Below are 16698 nucleotides of genomic sequence, written 5' to 3' on the forward strand. Positions count from 1 at the left end.
GGTAGGTTTCCACGTCCAAGCATCTTGGGCCTCTGTCGGAGAGCACAAGTGTTGACGATGTAGTCGCTTATTTACAGGTTTATTATGGCCACTTTGTACGCTGCGTAAATTATCTTGGTGTCTTTTCATATGTGCAGCAAACCCGGGTCTCTATATGCTGGTGTCATTCCCACAATGAAAGCCATGGTCATATTTAACTCCATATTGGCAAGGACCTAAATCCCTGCTCTTACAGTGACCCTGATGAAAGGCGCCCGTCCTTCTCGGCACTCCCAGGTGTGCATTAGAACGTGGTGATGTTTGTTGTTGCATTAGCTGTAATGTGCGTGTTACACGTGTTCAGTGCTCTTAGATCCAGTTTAGTGGGTGAGAGCTGCAGATGTTGTGCTGAGCGATTTGGGGTATTACTGACCCCCGAGTGCGGCTCAGGTTACCTGCTGCTGCTGCTGCACGGACTGTCTCTGAGTGCTGCCCATGGAATCTGTGCCCATAACCATCTGTAACCTGTCATGTGTATGCCAGGCCAAAGGGCAGTGTAAGGGAAAATGTATGGCTGCCGGGGTATTCACCAGGGGCTACTTATTCACATACGGAAGCTGCGCGTTTACCTCCATTGAGCTATTGTTAGACCACACGCTCCTACGGTACAGGCGACATTACACTCCCTCTCCTGGTGGCCGTACTCGCTGCCGGCATTGGGACTGTTCTATGTATTTATCTCTCTTGTTCGGTGGTGCTGTCTCTGGTGTCTTCTACTGCATTGTGTTGGTACCTTTTTGTTAGTGCTTGTATAGGTAATAACTTGCTGCTGATAGCTTGCGGAGGCTCAGGTGTCGGCATGGGGGGGATGGGAATGAGTAGTTGGGTCTACAGACAGCCTCTGGAAACGTATCTGTCTCAAAAGTTGAGATCCGGTTTCGGGAGCTGGTGCTGAGCACAGATTTTGAAATGTAACAAAAAGTGGTTATATTTTGTAACATATGGGAGTCAATCCAATTAGGTGTGAATTGCGAGTAGCGAGTTTTTCATGAAACGCGCAGACTTCGCACCAATGCGCTCCTCCCGAGAATTCTTGAATGCGATTAAAAATTGCCTATTCACGCTACTCGCAGCGGAGGTTTGGGAATTGACTGCCAAATGCGATGAGAGAGAAGTGCATGAAAAAGTGGGGAGACCATCCTGGACCCCCACCAAAATAGGTCATTTCGTTAGCAGGACCGTATGGAAGGCTGGCTGTGGGCATTAGTAAAGTACTGAAGGTCTTTAAATGGTGTCTAATTGCTGTTTTGTGTGGGGTGTTTTTTAATTTTTGTTTGCTTTTTTTTTCTTTTTTAAATGCCAATCACCTTCGTTTAATCTCAAACTAATGAAACAAAAATGCAGAAAAAAGTAGGAGAATAGAAGACTTTGGGGTACTTTAAGGGCACTTTGAAATATTTGTAATAAAAAAATTGATAAACAATAATTTTTCAATTAAAATATTGTAATTACATTTGGGGTGCCTAAACTAACGGAAAAGTTAATTTTGGGGTAATATGAGGCTATCTTTTTTTTATTTTATTTTTTTCCCCAATAAATATGTAATTATTGGACTAATTAAGCTAATTGTTAACTTCCAATTGCCTATTAGTCGTTAGGGGGGTGTCCAAAGGGGTTCAGCCTGATGTCCTGACTTTTTAACCTTAAAATAAATATTTTCCCTTTCATCTCTCGAATGGAAAAATGCGAATTCACTCTGACTGGTTTAGTGCGAGTTATTTGTATTACACAATGAATTCCGAGAAAACCGCATCTCGCACCTTATTGGGTTGACCCCATAAACTGTAATTTTGGAATATCCGGACGGGTCAGGGTGTAGCTGTATAATAAGAAATGTCATATTGACCTGACAATAGATTTGCTGTGTGTATAGATTGGTGGCTTGGTGCAGTTACAGCTTATTGCTGTGTGTATAGATTGGTGGCTTGGTGCAGTTACAGCTTATTGCTGTGTGTATAGATTGGTGCAGTTACAGTTTATTGTTGTGTGTATAGATTGGTGGCTTGGTGCAGTTACAGCTTATTGCTGTGTGTATGGATTGGTGGCTTGGTGTAGTTACAGCTTATTGCTGTGTGTATAGATTGGTGGCTTGGTGCAGTTACAGCTTATTGCTGTGTGTATAGATTGGTGGCTTGGTGCAGTTACAGCTTATTGCTGTGTGTATAGATTGGTGCAGTTACAGTTTATTGTTGTGTGTATAGATTGGTGGCTTGGTGCAGTTACAGCTTATTGCTGTGTGTATGGATTGGTGGCTTGGTGTAGTTACAGCTTATTGCTGTGTGTATAGATTGGTGGCTTGGTGCAGTTACAGCTTATTGCTGTGTGTATAGATTGGTGCAGTTACAGCTTATTGCTGTGTGTATAGATTGGTGGCTTGGTGCAGTTACAGCTTATTGCTGTGTGTATAAATTGGTGGCTTGGTGCAGTTACAGCTTATTGCTGTGTGTATAGATTGGTGCAGTTACAGCTTATTGCTGTGTGTATAGATTGGTGGCTTGGTGCAGTTACAGCTTATTGCTGTGTGTACGGATTGGTGGCTTGGTGCAGTTACAGCTTATTGCTGTGTGTACGGATTGGTGGCTTGGTGCAGTTACAGCTTATTGCTGTGTGTATAGATTGGTGGCTTGGTGTAGTTACAGCTTATTGCTGTGTGTATGGATTGGTGGCTTGGTGTAGTTACAGCTTATTGCTGTGTGTATAGATTGGTGGCTTGGTGCAGTTACAGCTTATTGCTGTGTGTATAGATTGGTGCAGTTACAGCTTATTGCTGTGTGAATAGATTGGTGGCTTGGTGTAGTTACAGCTTATTGCTGTGTGTATAGATTGGTGGCTTGGTGCAGTTACAGCTTATTGCTGTGTGTACGGATTGGTGGCTTGGTGCAGTTACAGCTTATTGCTGTGTGTATGGATTGGTGGCTTGGTGCAGTTACATCTTATTGCTGTGTGTATAGATTGGTGGCTTGGTGCAGTTACAGCTTATTGCTGTGTGTACGGCTTGGTGCAGTTACAGCTTATTGCTGTGTGTACGGCTTGGTGCAGTTACAGCTTATTGCTGTGTGTACGGATTGGTGCAGTTACAGCTTATTGCTGTGTGTACGGATTGGTGCAGTTACAGCTTATTGCTGTGTGTACGGATTGGTGCAGTTACAGCTTATTGCTGTGTGTACGGATTGGTGCAGTTACAGCTTATTGCTGTGTGTACGGATTGGTGCAGTTACAGCTTATTGCTGTGTGTACGGATTGGTGCAGTTACAGCTTATTGCTGTGTGTACGGATTGGTGCAGTTACAGCTTATTGCTGTGTGTACGGATTGGTGCAGTTACAGCTTATTGCTGTGTGTACGGATTGGTGCAGTTACAGCTTATTGCTGTGTGTACGGATTGGCGGCTTGGTGCAGTTACAGCTTATTGCTGTGTGTACGGATTGGTGCAGTTACAGCTTATTGCTGTGTGTACGGATTGGTGCAGTTACAGCTTATTGCTGTGTGTATGGATTGGTGCAGTTACAGCTTATTGCTGTGTGTATAGATTGGTGGCTTGGTGCAGTTACAGCTTATTACTGTGCGTATGGATTGGTGCAGTTACAGCTTATTGCTGTGTGTATAGATTGGTGGCTTGGTGCAGTTACAGCTTATTGCTGTGTGTACGGATTGGTGCAGTTACAGCTTATTGCTGTGTGTACGGATTGGTGGCTTGGTGCAGTTACAGCTTATTGCTGTGTGTACGGATTGGTGCAGTTACAGCTTATTGCTGTGTGTACGGATTGGTGCAGTTACAGCTTATTGCTGTGTGTATGGATTGGTGCAGTTACAGCTTATTGCTGTGTGTACGGATTGGTGCAGTTACAGCTTATTGCTGTGTGTACGGATTGGTGCAGTTACAGCTTATTGCTGTGTGTACGGATTGGTGCAGTTACAGCTTATTGCTGTGTGTACGGATTGGTGCAGTTACAGCTTATTGCTGTGTGTATGGATTGGTGCAGTTACAGCTTATTGCTGTGTGTATAGATTGGTGGCTTGGTGCAGTTACAGCTTATTGCTGTGTGTATAGATTGGTGGCTTGGTGCAGTTACAGCTTATTGCTGTGTGTATAGATTGGTGGCTTGGTGTAGTTACAGCTTATTGCTGTGTGTATGGATTGGTGGCTTGGTGTAGTTACAGCTTATTGCTGTGTGTATGGATTGGTGGCTTGGTGTAGTTACAGCTTATTGCTGTGTGTATAGATTGGTGGCTTGGTGCAGTTACAGCTTATTGCTGTGTGTACGGATTGGTGCAGTTACAGCTTATTGCTGTGTGTACGGATTGGTGCAGTTACAGCTTATTGCTGTGTGTACGGATTGGCGGCTTGGTGCAGTTACAGCTTATTGCTGTGTGTCGGGTTATTCTGTTGTACACAGCAGAACCTGATCTCTGCTCCCATTCAGTCATTCTAACAATAGAAGGTCACAGATCTCTGTGCTGGCCGCATCGTGTCCTGAGCTATTCACTTCTTAGAGACCAAAATGGAGTAGAAATGGATAATTCTACCAAATAAAACGCCCGTACCCGGGAGCTGCGTTACATTAGTGACAGATGTAGATAAGAATCTAATATATCATTTATAAGGTCAGCATAAAATCCAGAAGAAGTAGCCACATAGAGAAGTTGGGTAGACGTGTCCTCATTGTTCTGCCTGTCCAGTAAAGGTACCAGTGCTTGGGGTATTTACTATGTGCAGCTGGCAGGATGTGCCACCTCCTGCCACCACCACGTTCTTTCCTCCACACCTGCAACCGCTGACTTCCTAATGTTGTGTTGCTGCTGCAGCGCCTCTTTGCTGGTCACTGTGGCTGGATCTTCCTGAGCGCTTACTACGGATCAGGACAGCAGCAAGCGCGGTGATTCAGGACGCCGGGTTCAGCGCAGGACAGCCGGGAAGGGGATTAGAGTTCAGCTCTTATCTGTAGGTTGCAGGATTACATCAGATAATAGGCGTTTGTACAGGGTCTTCGGAATAGTGCTGCTCACATGTAGCTCTACTCTGGGCTAGTGATGGAATGTGAGAATGCATACCCCAGGAATAGAGTAACGTGCCATTTATATAGGGTCGTCTACCCCCCACCCCTAACCATGACTTGGGCAGGATGGACAATCAGGAAGAGGGGTAGACTGCATGGAGCCATCTAATCATCACTAGAGTTGGCTGTGCCAATGGGCGAGCACTCATACTTGTGTATAGCTAGTGTCTCCTCTGGGTAGTCCTCAGGACATACCTTTCCTGTTACAGACCCCGCAGTATTACATATTAATGAGTTAGCATCTGGGCACAGTGAACACTGGGCTGAAATTAGGATTTGAACACAAGTTACAGTAACCGTCGAATGGCTGCATGGCCGCAGGAAGACTCCCTGGTGGCCACTCCAACAAAAGAATCATTGTTGCATAAACATGTTGGCGAGCATCCTGCCCCTGACATGAATCCCGATGTCGGAAGACCGGCGGTAGTGAGGATCCCGACAGGGGATCCGGTAAGTATAACTAACCCTGCCCCCCCCTCACCAACCCTAATCCTCCCTTAGGGGGTGCCTTGACCTAACCCCCCCGTCCCCGTCCCCACAGCTTAAACCGAAGTCTCCCGGGGGGGCGCCTAACCCTAAACCCCCCCCCCCTTTGCACTAGCCCACAGGTTCTCATACTCGGTCCTCAGGACCCCAAACAATGCACGTTTTGCAGGTCTCTTCACATAATTACCAGTGAAATAGCTGCACCTGTAGATCTTTTAAAATGTGTCAGTGAGTAATGAATACACCTGTGCACCTGCTGGGTGACCTGCAAAAAGTGAACACTGTGGGGTCCTGAGGACCGAGTTTTGAGAACCACTGCCCTTGCCTAACCCTCCCGGGGACGGGGGGGTGGTGCCTAACCCTAAGTCGTCCGTCCGTCCCCCCCCTCGGGAGTCCCTAACCTACCCCCCCCTTTTTACCCCCCTGCTGCCGCCGTCCGTCATATATCCATCGTTCGGTATGCTGGCCGTCGGGCTCCCGGCGTAAGTATAATGACGGGTCGGGATTTTGACGCCTGTCATTATTACCCTGTCGGGATTTGACAGTCGGGAAGCCGGTGGTCGGCATTTTGACAATCGGCTTCCTGACTGCATCCCCATGTCAGTGCCGTCACACACTATGCACATTTGCAGTAATACAGTAATACATACCATTCAGACCATTTCTTTGAACAAGGGAGCTGTAATGTTAAATATGAAGAGGAGACCTTAATAGATAATAGAAATTGGTGCAGTAAGTTATTCCTCCCTCCATGGAAGACTCTGGACACCATATAGACGGCTACGGCCACGGGAGTCCGGGGGGGGGGAGACGGCTACGGTCATGGGAGATGGCCACGGGAGTCCGGAAGGGGGGGTGGTGGAGGAGACTGCTGAGGCCATGGGAGACCATGGGGGGGGGGTCGGCGGCTACGGCCACGGGAGACTGTGGGGGGGGGGGGGGGGGGAGACTGCTACGGCCACGGGAGATCGGGGGGTAGACTACTACGGCCACAGGAGACCTTTAGACGGCTACGGCCACAGGAGACCGGGGGGGGGGAGACGGCTATGGCCACAGGAGACCGGGGGGGGGGGGGGGGAAGACTGCTACGGTGCAGTGTCTGGGTGCCAGTGGGTGGGTATGGAGGCCACCAGTGCACCTGCTGAATGCCTAGCATTAATACCAGGGTCAGCGTGTGCAGTGGATAGGTACAGATACCACCAGTGCACCTGGCTGAATGCCTAGCATTAATACCAGGGTCAGCGTGTGCAGTGGATGGGTACGTGGGCCACCAGTGCACCTGCTGAATGCCTAGCATTAATACCAGGGTCAGCGTGTGCAGTGTCCAGGAGCCATCGATGGCTCCATCAACTGTTATCTGATGTAAGCTTTGGAAGGGGCTCATCCTGGGTGAATCCCTGCCCGTGGTGCTGTTCTCCAGTAAAAATAACTGTAACATCTTTACCGGTACCTACGTTTCCGTGTATCTTCTGCCAAACATTTACACCCTTAATGATTACTTTGGGGATATTGTGACTAAATTAATGAGCGAGATTTTAGCCATGGATACTCAGGTCCACAAGAAGTAACATAATCACACCCAGCAAGGGTCAAAGGCTGGTGTATGCACTATCTGCAAATCAAAACCGCAATATGCCAGCTTAGATTTGCCTATACAGGTTGAGTCTCCCATATGCAAAATGCTTGGGACCAGGGGTATTTTGGATATCGGAATATTCCGTATTTTGGAATATTTGCATACCGTAATGTAATATCTTGGTAATGGGACCCAAATCCCATCCCCAACACAGAATTAATTTGTTATATATATACAGCTTATACACACAGCCTGTAGGTCATTTATACAATATATTCTATATTTTGTGGCTCAAATTAAGTTTGTGTACATACATGAAATTCATTTATGTTCCATATACACCTTATACACACAGCCATACAGGTCATTTTATACAATATTTTAAATGTCTGTCTTAAACAAAGTTTCTATACATTGATCCTTCAAAAAGCAAAAATTTCACTATCTGACAACATTCTGTATTTCTGAATATTTGGATGTGGGAGACTCAGCCTGTACAACACCTGCACGGCAATAATGTCACATGGAAATGCCAACAGAGCAGCAGTCATTGGGGGGAATTCAATTCAACGCGCTATAGAATAGCGACGGGAGGGACTCCCGAAGCTGTTCAATACACCATGCTGTTTGGGCGTGCTAAGGATTTCTTCTCGCACCGCCCCTAGGGTTGCGAAGAGAAATCCGACCAAAGTGTCGGGTGTGCGACTCTTTCTGCACAGCGCGACGCTAAAAGCCGCGCGCCCAGAACTTTGGTCAGAGAATGCCGGTTACCGCGCCTTAACACCCTTGTTAAGGCGCGATAACCGGCATTCTTCGACCACACAGCGCACTGAATTGAATCGCCCCCATTGTCAGCACTTATCCCCCTGCACATATCTCTGTATCTGGTCAGGTGGGAGTCTGAGGATTAATGTTATGATGATGATGATGGTTTCAGGTTTGCAGCCAATATCCCGGCTTTCTCCTTTCTGCATGTCCAACGCTATCATCTTTCCCTAAACCTCGCCGAATTGCCGTATGATACACCCGCCTGTCAGCAAACCACTTTACTCAGTGTATGTGTGTACTAGGTGTTCATTCTAGCACCCTGCACCTTGTACTTACCCCCTCATTACTTGTAACCCTACTCACCAAATGTTTAGTAGGAATAAGCTTTATACTATGCTATGATGACCAGGAACATGCCCTCACATTTATCCAGTAATACCTAAACCTATGGAGTGATACCTCCTATTTCTATAACAACTCTCCATCCCCAAAGTGTATAGCTGCCAATTCACAGCGTTTCAGCCTTCATTGCCCACCGCAGCTGCTGATGTGCACCCCACCTAGCCCACCGCAGCTGCTGATGTGCACCCCACCTAGCCCACCGCAGCTGCTGATGTGCACCCCACCTAGCCCACCGCAGCTGCTGATGTGCACCCCACCTAGCCCACCGCAGCTGCTGATGTGCACCCCACCGCAGCTGCTGATGTGCACCCCACCGCAGCTGCTGATGTGCACCCCACCGCAGCTGCTGATGTGCACCCCACCGCAGCTGCTGATGTGCACCCCACCGCAGCTGCTGATGTGCACCCCACCGCAGCTGCTGATGTGCACCCCACCTAGCCCACCGCAGCTGCTGATGTGCACCCCACCTAGCCCACCGCAGCTGCTGACCTGGTTCTCATGGAGATGATGTGATAGAGCGGACGTTCATGGGTTGAATCCCAAGTGAAATGGGGCCATCCAGTGGTGAAGAGGTGGAGTGCATGCCAGCATCCTTGTAAGCTAGGTCTCCAAACTCCGCTATTACAGTCCAGGTTTTAAGGATATCCATGCTTAAGTCCAGACGGTTAAATCAAATCGACTGAGGTACTAATTAAGTCACCTGTGCTCAAACATGCATATCCTTAAAACATGGACTGTAATGGCAGAGTTTGGGAAACTCTGTTGTCAACCATTATCTTAGAGTGGAACCGTCCACATTAGTGGGGGGACACTACCTGCGTCTGTATGGCAATGTGCTGCACGTCCTGTCTGAAGTGACGCGCGCTAATACTTGTATCGGATAACCATCCTCTGCGGTCAAATCGCGGCCTTCTGCCTCTACAAGCGCTGCTTCCATTATAGAGTAACAGCGAGATCAGATGATGATGGAGAGATCCAGGGCCACATTGTGTGCGGGAGAAGGTACGTCCACATCCGCAGGTTATTCTGCCTGGTTGTATTCTCAAGATGCCTACACACATGGTGATATTTTACCCGATCTGGCCGATTCCGACGCATCGGAACGACAGATCATGTAAAATATGCCCAAATCGTGAGTCCCCACGCACGATCACAATGCGATGCGCGTCCCCGCAGGTCGCACATCGCTTCTTCAGATCTGCCGTGCTGTAGGGCAGATCTGACCATCTCAAGTCACGATGCACTGGATAGTTTAGGAGGCACGATGCACTGGATAGTTTATGAGGCACGATGCACTGGATAGTTTAGGAGGCACGATGCACTGGAGTAGTTAGGAGGCACGATGCACTGGAGTAGTTAGGAGGCACGATGCACTGGAGTAGTTTAGGAGGCACGATGCACTGGATAGTTTAGGAGGCACGATGCACTGGATAGTTTAGGAGGCACGATGCACTGGATAGTTTAGGAGGCACGATGCACTGGATAGTTTAGGAGGCACGATGCACTGGATAGTTTAGGAGGCACGATGCACTGGATAGTTTAGGAGGCACGATGCACTGGATAGTTTAGGAGGCACGATGCACTGGATAGTTTAGGAGGCACGATGCACTGGATAGTTTAGGAGGCACGATGCACTGGATAGTTTAGGAGGCACGATGCACTGGATAGTTTAGGAGGCACGATGCACTGGATAGTTTAGGAGGCACGATGCACTGGATAGTTTAGGAGGCACGATGCACTGGAGTAGTTAGGAGGCACGATGCACTGGAGTAGTTAGGAGGCACGCTGCACTGGAGTAGTTAGGAGGCACGCTGCACTGGATAGTTAGGAGGCACGCTGCACTGGATAGTTAGGAGGCACGCTGCACTGGATAGTTTAGGAGGCAGGATGCACTGGAGTAGTTAGGAGGCAGGATGCACTGGATAGTTTAGGAGGCACGATAGATCGTGTGTCACATTGGCAGCTGTTTCAGACCAAATCGTGCCCACGACTGCCGGGGAGAGTTCAGGGGGGAATCGTACACATGGTGGGATTGTGAGCACATCGCTATGTGTGTAGGCACCTTGAGTGTCCGTCCTCTAATTACAGTTATGTGCTGACATCCGAGGCATAAGGGTAATGAGAGAGCGCGTCATCCGCTTGGCGGCTTCCTCGGGAGTCCTAGGTAGCTGAGACTCTGGGGAAGGAATTGGGTAATTATATTAACTAGTAATTTAGCAGGTTCTGTGCTTAGGATAGGGGATCGTGTAACTGCTGCGAGTGACTGGTCTGGGGTTAGATGGGGTATGTCTGACTTACTGGAGCCGTCCTTTCACTGGAGACAACTCATAGGGTTAAATGCCCTACAGCGCTGATGGGCTCATCTTCTGTACAGGGTATGATTCTAGCTGTACATGTCTGGTCAGCATTCCTGCCTCACAGCACTGGGGTTATGGGTTCAATGTCAGCCAGGGTGTATGGTCTGTGTGGAGTTTGTGTGTTCTCCACATGCTTGCACTGGGTCTTGAGTCTTTTGTGTGGTAGGCTATAGACTGCAAGCTGGGGTTGGGACTGGTGCAGCTGCGTAATATGTATATAAGATTATATGTCCAGTCCCTGGCCTTGCTGTGTAATATGTATATAAGATTATATGTCCAGTCCCTGGCCTTGCTGTGTATGCTTCTTTACCTTATTGTCCTTTTTCCTGTGTTGTGGGGTATTTGCAGAGCATGTTACGTGTACAGTGTGGTCTTACATGTAGTATGATCAGTTAGCTGTAAAGACTCCAGGTATTTTCCTGACACCGGTCTGTCATATGCCTGACATTGCCCATTCCCTTGTACCTTAGCTGGGTATAGGAGGAAGGCCTCTGTATGGGACCACCTTGGGGATATAAGGGGGTCAGCCTTCTCATAGTGTGATCTCACTTACAGCAGCGATGTCCCCTGTCTGTCACAAGGGCAGGTGGGGTATCTCCGCTCCAGGCATAAGCTATAGTGATGTCACTCACAGCAGCGATGTCCCCTGTCTGTCACCACGGCAGGTGGGGTATCTCCGCTCCATGCATAGTGATCTCACTTACAGCAGCGATGTCCCCTGTCTGTCACAACGGCAGGTGGGGTATCTCCGCTCCAGGCATAAGCTATAGTGATGTCACTCACAGCAGCGATGTCCCCTGTGTGTCACAACGGCAGGTGGGGTATCTCCGCTCCAGGCATAGTGATCTCACTTACAGCAGCGATGTCCCCTGTCTGTCACAACGGCAGGTGGGGTATCTCCGCTCCAGGCATAAGCTATAGTGATCTCACTCACAGCAGCGATGTCCCCTGTCTGTCACAACGGCAGGTGGGGTATCTCCGCTCCAGGCATAAGCGATAGTGATCTCACAGCAGCGATGTCCCCTGTCTGTCACAACGGCAGGTGGGGTATCTCCGCTCCATGCATAGTGATCTCGCTTACAGCAGCGATGTCCCCTGTCTGTCACAACGGCAGGTGGGGTATCTCCGCTCCAGGCATAAGCTATAGTGATCTCACAGCAGCGATGTCCCCTGTCTGTCACAACGGCAGGTGGGGTATCTCCACTCCAGGCATAAGTGATGGTGATCTCTCATGGAATTCCCAGTCTGTGTCATGGGGGTCTGAGTATCCAGGACTGCGCAGGTCGCCATGGTGTAACCCTCTCTCCATGCTGCATCCTAGAGAATTGAACGACTTTAAACATATAGATTGGAGAATGGGCAATTAGGAAGAATATGTTGCAGATGGCAATGAATGGAACTGTAGCTGTGATTCTTTATTTGCATTGCTCTGTGCCTGGCACCACGATGTGCTACCTATTAGTCTCCCTTCCCAGTCCTGTTCACATCTCATTATACGCTGACCACTATGCTGTCCCTTCCCTGGCCGCTAGGACCCAAGCACTCTGGGAAGAATAGTAGTCATGGGGAAGAGAAGACAAACTATGGTTAATAATACAAGTAGGCTTACTAGCACCGTCATAGAAGTGTAGTACAGTCCTAGAATGAACACTCGTACACATTTTTTCCTTTTAGTCCCTTTAAATGTCAGATGTAATTAGTCTGACTTGCAATGAGTAAAAGTTGTTTAGGAAAGTTGTATGGTGAGGATGTGGCCCTGTGTTCCGGGGCCCTTGGAGAGTCTGTCTGATGCGCTGCCATTCACATTGCGGATTTCAGAAGGAGCGTCCTGACATTTTCCTGACCTGGGCCGTGACCGGGAATTAATTCTTAGTGACAGCTCAGTCCAGCCTGGCTCTCTCCCCCCATGTATGTGCAGCGGATCCAAACACACAGCCAGGGAGCAGATATCAGTCCAGCCTGGCTCTCCAACCCCCCCCCCAATGTATGTGCAGCGGATCCAAACACACACACAGCCATGGAGCAGATATCAGTCCAGCCTGGCTCTCTCCCCCCATGTATGTGCAGCGGCTCCAAACACACAGCCAGGGAGCAGATATCAGAGCAGCCTGGCTCTCTCCCCCCATGTATGTGCAGCGGCTCCAAACACACAGCCAGGGAGCAGATATCAGTCCAGCCTGGCTCTAGCCCATGTATGTGCGGCGGATCCAAACACACACACAGCCATGGGGCAGATATCAGTCCAGCCTGGCTCTCTCCCCCCATGTATGTGCAGCGGTTCCAAACACACAGCCAGGGAGCAGATATCAGTCCAGCCTGGCTCTCTCCCCCCATGTATGTGCAGCGGCTCCAAACACACAGCCAGGGAGCAGATATCAGAGCAGCCTGGCTCTCTCCCCCCATGTATGTGCAGCGGCTCCAAACACACAGCCAGGGAGCAGATATCAGTCCAGCCTGGCTCTAGCCCATGTATGTGCGGCGGATCCAAACACACACACAGCCATGGGGCAGATATCAGTCCAGCCTGGCTCTCTCCCCCCATGTATGTGCAGCGGTTCCAAACACACAGCCAGGGAGCAGATATCAGTCCAGCCTGGCTCTCTCCCCCCATGTATGTGCAGCGGCTCACAGCCAGGGAGCAGATATCAGTCCAGCCTGGCTCTCTCCCCCCATGTATGTGCAGCGGCTCCAAACACACAGCCAGGGAGCAGATATCAGTCCAGCCTGGCTCTCTCCCCCCATGTATGTACAGCGGATCCAAACACACAGCCAGGGAGCAGATATCAGTCCAGCCTGGTTCTCTCCCCCCATGTATGTACAGCGGCTCCAAACACACAGCCAGGGAGCAGATATCAGTCCAGCCTGGCTCTCTCCCCCCATGTATGTGCAGAGGCTCCAAACACACAGCCAGGGAGCAGATATCAGTCCAGCCTGGCTCTCTCCCCCCATGTATGTGCAGAGGCTCCAAACACACAGCCAGAGAGCAGATATCAGAGCAGCCTGGCTCTCTCTCCCCCCATGTATGTACAGCGGATCCAAACACACAGCCAGGGAGCAGATATCAGTCCAGCCTGGCTCTCTCCCCCCATGTATGTGCAGCGGCTCCAAACACACAGCCAGGGAGCAGATATCAGAGCAGCCTGGCTCTCTCCCCCCATGTATGTGCAGCGGCTCCAAACACACAGCCAGGGAGCAGATATCAGTCCAGCCTGGCTCTAGCCCATGTATGTGCGGCGGATCCAAACACACACACAGCCATGGGGCAGATATCAGTCCAGCCTGGCTCTCTCCCCCCATGTATGTGCAGCGGTTCCAAACACACAGCCAGGGAGCAGATATCAGTCCAGCCTGGCTCTCTCCCCCCATGTATGTGCAGCGGCTCACAGCCAGGGAGCAGATATCAGTCCAGCCTGGCTCTCTCCCCCCATGTATGTGCAGCGGCTCCAAACACACAGCCAGGGAGCAGATATCAGTCCAGCCTGGCTCTCTCCCCCCATGTATGTACAGCGGATCCAAACACACAGCCAGGGAGCAGATATCAGTCCAGCCTGGTTCTCTCCCCCCATGTATGTACAGCGGCTCCAAACACACAGCCAGGGAGCAGATATCAGTCCAGCCTGGCTCTCTCCCCCCATGTATGTGCAGAGGCTCCAAACACACAGCCAGGGAGCAGATATCAGTCCAGCCTGGCTCTCTCCCCCCATGTATGTGCAGAGGCTCCAAACACACAGCCAGAGAGCAGATATCAGAGCAGCCTGGCTCTCTCTCCCCCCATGTATGTACAGCGGATCCAAACACACAGCCAGGGAGCAGATATCAGAGCAGCCTGGCTCTCTCCCCCCATGTATGTGCAGCGGCTCCAAACACACAGCCAGGGAGCAGATATCAGAGCAGCCTGGCTCTCTCCCCCCATGTATGTACAGCGGATCCAACCACACAGCCAGGGAGCAGATATCAGAGCAGCCTGGCTCTCTCCCCCCATGTATGTGCAGCGGATCCAAACACACAGCCAGGGAGCAGATATCAGTCCAGCCTGGCTCTCCCCCCTCATGTATGTACAGCGGCTCCAAACACACAGCCAGGGAGCAGATATCAGTCCAGCCTGGCTCTCTCCCCCCATTCATGTGCAGCGGCTCCAAACACACACAGCCAGGGAGCAGATATCAGTCCAGCCTGGCTCTCTCCCCCCATGTATGTGCAGAGGCTCCAAACACACAGCCAGGGAGCAGATATCAGTCCAGCCTGGCTCTCTCCCCCCATGTATGTGCAGCGGCTCCAAACACACAGCCAGGGAGCAGATATCAGTCCAGCCTGGCTCTCTCCCCCCATGTATGTGCAGAGGCTCCAAACACACAGCCAGGGAGCAGATATCAGTCCAGCCTGGCTCTCTCCCCCCATGTATGTGCAGAGGCTCCAAACACACAGCCAGGGAGCAGATATCAGTCATGCCTGGCTCTCTCCCCCCATTCATGTGCAGCGGCTCCAAACACACACAGCCAGGGAGCAGATATCAGTCCAGCCTGGCTCTCTCCCCCCATGTATGTGCAGAGGCTCCAAACACACAGCCAGGGAGCAGATATCAGTCCAGCCTGGCTCTCTCCCCCCATGTATGTGCAGCGGCTCCAAACACACAGCCAGGGAGCAGATATCAGTCCAGCCTGGCTCTCTCCCCCCATGTATGTGCAGAGGCTCCAAACACACAGCCAGGGAGCAGATATCAGTCCAGCCTGGCTCTCTCCCCCCATGTATGTGCAGAGGCTCCAAACACACAGCCAGGGAGCAGATATCAGAGCAGCCTGGCTCTCTCCCCCCATGTATGTGCAGCGACTCCAAACACACACACAGCCAGGGAGCAGATATCAGAGCAGTATGGTTTTATAATATACCGTCTCCACAGTAACACAATGGAGGTTTTCAGTCTGAGAGACAGACCACCCGTGAGGGGGAGGGAGTGTAAGGGGTATAAGGGGTTTATAACTTGATATAATTGAATATACATCATGTAACTTGTACTTTGTTAAATGTGAAAAGCCAGAGAGATTAGAGCACACACCTGGATTTCACAGGCATTGAGGCACGGTGGGAGTAGAAGGCTGCAGTGTGGGGTGTACAGGCATTGGGGCACAGTGGGAGTGGAAGGCTGCAGTGTGGGGTGTACAGGCATTGGGGCACGGTGGGAGTAGAAGGCTGCAGTGTGGGGTGTACAGGCATTGGGGCACGGTGGGAGTGGAAGGCTGCAGTGTGGGGTGTACAGGCATTGGGGCACAGTGGGGGTGGAAGTCTGCAGTGTGGGGTGTACAGGCATTGGGGCACAGTGGGAGTGGAAGGCTGCAGTGTGGGGTGTACAGGCATTGGGGCACGGTGGGAGTGGAAGGCTGCAGTGTGGGGTGTACAGGCATTGGGGCACGGTGGGAGTAGAAGGCTGCAGTGTGGGGTGTACAGGCATTGGGGCACGGTGGGAGTGGAAGGCTGCAGTGTGGGGTGTACAGGCATTGGGGCACGGTGGGAGTGGAAGGCTGCAGTGTGGGGTGTACAGGCATTGGGGCACGGTGGGAGTAGAAGGCTGCAGTGTGGGGTGTACAGGCATTGGGGCACGGTGGGAGTAGAAGGCTGCAGTGTGGGGTGTACAGGCATTGGGGAACGGTGGGAGTAGAAGGCTGCAGTGTGGGGTGTACAGGCATTGGGGCACAGTGGGGGTAGAAGGCTGCAGTGTGGGGTGTACAGGTATTGGGGCACGGTGGGAGTAGAAGGCTGCAGTGTGGGGTGTACAGGCATTGGGGCACGGTGGGAGTAGAAGGCTGCAGTGTGGCGTGTACAGGCATTGGGGCACAGTTTGTGGTTTGGTGGCAGACTGGCTTACCCTGCTTTGTGATGCATGTTTGGAAGCCACTGATTATGTTTTTGCACGTTTATCTTGTAGTTCACTAATCACTTGTGTCACAAAATACTGAGTTTCTTTATCCACTATTGAGGGGTTTAGATATAATCACTTACTACCATGTACAGGAAGTATTG

The 16698-nt window shown here is 50.6% G+C and overlaps 1 protein-coding gene across 11 annotated transcripts in view; it reads left to right on the plus strand.

Annotated features, from left to right (window-relative positions):
• LOC148474522 (uncharacterized) overlaps window positions 1-16698 on the plus strand; it is a 174684-nt gene that overhangs the window by 121604 nt on the left and 36382 nt on the right. The window lies entirely within an intron of this gene.

Source organism: Taudactylus pleione, unplaced genomic scaffold (assembly GCF_031769625.1).
Source record: "Taudactylus pleione unplaced genomic scaffold, aTauple2 ptg000838l, whole genome shotgun sequence".
Taxonomy (NCBI): domain Eukaryota; kingdom Metazoa; phylum Chordata; class Amphibia; order Anura; family Myobatrachidae; genus Taudactylus; species Taudactylus pleione.